Consider the following 3120-nt stretch of genomic DNA (forward strand, 5'->3'; position numbering starts at 1 on the left):
GTTAAGAAAACCCTAATAAATCTACCACAAGAACAACTAGAATAAATCTAGAGATATCTTGTTTAAAACTTCTCAAGGATTTTTACGAGATGCCTCAAAAGAAGTTTTTCTTTCTATTCTCCGATTTCGACTAACAAGTGTTGGTATACAATCGGAAACTGAAATCTATCAAAACCTAGGGTTTATGATCAACAACTCTTGAATGGTTTTATATCAGAAGAGAAAACCTTAGAATATACAAGAGGTGAAAAACCTAGATTACAAGTTGTATGATCAATCACGAAGATTATATCCAACTTGGCTTTGTGATCCGTAATACAAATACTTTTATCTCACTCTCGTTCACGAAGAATGGAAGACGTGGAAAACAACCTGCAGAGCTTACGCCAATTTTCCAAAGGGATGAAAACGTGTAAACTCGTGAACTCATTATTTATAATGAACAATAGATTGGAAGCTAATCAAAGCTATTTTCCTTTTACAAGACTCTCCTAAATATGGGAGTCTTACCTAAGTTAAAACTCTTGCCAAAATAATTAAATAAATAACTTATTTAACAAAAATTATATTTATGTGAATAAATCACATTTTAACTTAGGCAGGAATCATAAACACATTAATATGGTAATCAAAAGTGTTTGGACCAATATCTAACTTGCCTAGATAAGGAAACATCACCAACTTGACCAAAAATCCCTTTTAGTCACGTATTGGGTCCAAGTTCGCAGACCACTCCAAAGCCCATGGAACGTTTCCTACGAATGAACTTAAATCACTCGTAACTTTGTCGTTATAACTTGGAATTCAGTGATTCTTGGCTCATTGGATTCACAAGCTCATTCACTATAACATGAGATCCTTTATAGGGATAAAGGTTATTATCACCAAGGTCATGAATCAAATAACCTCAAGTATATATACATAAATGTACATTTACCGTCATCGGAATTGTTCCATGTAGTGAGCATATATCTTGATATATTAGAAAGGTAGAATTGAACAAGAATCCAAATGAAATCAATCGCATACCTTTGTTGATGAAGTACTTGTTGATGTCTTCTTGTAGTCTTCAATCTTCAATCTTTAAGGATAGCTTCGATTCAACTTCTTATACCTAATCTAGTCCGAAACTATCTTTAGTATGCTAAATCAAGAATGTATTTTGGCAACTAAAATTGACAACTAACTTGACATATCAATGCTAGTGGGTTCAACCGAGCAGTGCTCTAACAGTTGTAATGTATTTTAAGGTGTTCAATTTGGAGATTTCATTTATATATGCTTAAATGTGCGCCGGATTCGAGGAATCGAGGGTATACGACGTACCTTTCTCACAATATACTTATGGTGTGTTGAATTCTATATGGGCAGTTGGTTTTTATTAAAAAGCATTCAAATTGCAAGTAGATAAAGATTAATCTTATATATATATATATATATATATATGTGATTCAAAGGTTATCAGATAAAATCAAGTTTCAACAAACTAGCCATTTAGTTTGTAATCAAAAATTAGGAGAACCCGAGAAAGAGCTAGTGTAGGAGTGGAATATCGCACATATCAATAAGTATGCGAAGTAAGGATCATCTGATGTAAGCGAGGACTATCGCACATGGGGCAAAGTTGAAATGACGTATTGGATGATGTCAGCAAGATCACGAGTAAAGTGTGATGTTCTATGCGAGGTATAGTCTGTGCGAGAATGAGTGATTGTAAATGAGTGAATGTATCGCATAATGATTCCGAAAATAGTGGATCTCTTAGCTGTCATCCACTATGAGGAATCACTATATAAAGGAAGGAAGTCATCACGAAAGAGAGAGATCTTTTAGTGTGTGTTAGACAAGAAACTAGGAGAGAGAAAGTTTGTTTGGAGAGGAAGTAAAGTCATTGTAAAGTCATTTTTATCGATTGTATCCAATTATAATCCTTGAAAGTTAATAAGGAATTCATTATGATTACTTGAGTAAGAATCTAGATACATTGGAGTGTAGTTGTAAGTTTACATGCAACTACATTTTTGGAGCTAGAAACAGCTTTGGGTGATGAATCCTGTTAACAAGTTACAAAATCTTCAAAACATAGATCTGAAACTTTTGGAAATATAGAAGAATAATATAAAATCTATGGAGAAAGAAAGAATCGTAACAATACAAGGAAAAGGTAGAGATATACAATGTAATTCTATAACTAAAGAATCAATCTCTGATGCGGATTTTCAAGAAAGAATAACAGGTAGAATTCACAAGCGAAATTATGAAGGAAAGAAGGTGGAAACAATGGAAAGAGAATCTTCATTAAAAAAAGGGAAAAAGTGAAGATTACATTTGCAGCAAAAGAAATTCCGGAAGAAAAATTAAAGAGAACAGATCCGTTGGTAATTACAGTGACAGCTGAATGAGGAGAAAACATTGTAATGAAGAAGAACTCAGAAATATGGGCGGTAGATAGAACACTGATAGATACAGGAAGTGCAGTGGATATCTTATTTTATCGCACATTCAAAGAAATGGGATATGAGGATGCAGAGATGACACATCCAGTTTACAATGTTCATGGATTCAATAAAGCAATCACAAAACCAAAAGGAGAAATTGAGATGCGAATATTACTGGGAGAAGTAGTAACAAAGGTAACACTGTGTGTGACTGATATAGAATCACCATACAACATGTTGTTGGGAAGACTGTGGGTGCATGCAATAAAGGTTGTAGCATCGACATTACATCAGTGCATCAGGTTTCCAATCCCAAGTGGTAGAGGTGAAATCAAAGGAGATGTAATGAGTGTGAAGATTTGCAATCAGATAGATGTAAGAAAATATGAAGGGAAAGCAAAGAATTAAAAAAATGAGAATGAATTTCGGATATACATGATCAGAGCGAAAGAGGGAAAATGAATACCAAGTGAACCACCAGCGAAGGAAGGTGAACATATTAAGAAGATCAAAGAACCAACACCAATGGGAGAACCGAAAGCAAATTTTACCGCAGTGGAACCAACGAAAGAAATAAATGTTGGATCAGAAGAAGAACCGAAAATGTTAAAAATAGGAACTAAAATGGATAAAGAAGAAGAAAAAACGGTAAATATCTTGCGAGAATATGTTGATATCTTCG

Source organism: Papaver somniferum, chromosome 1 (assembly GCF_003573695.1).
Source record: "Papaver somniferum cultivar HN1 chromosome 1, ASM357369v1, whole genome shotgun sequence".
NCBI lineage: Eukaryota > Viridiplantae > Streptophyta > Magnoliopsida > Ranunculales > Papaveraceae > Papaver > Papaver somniferum.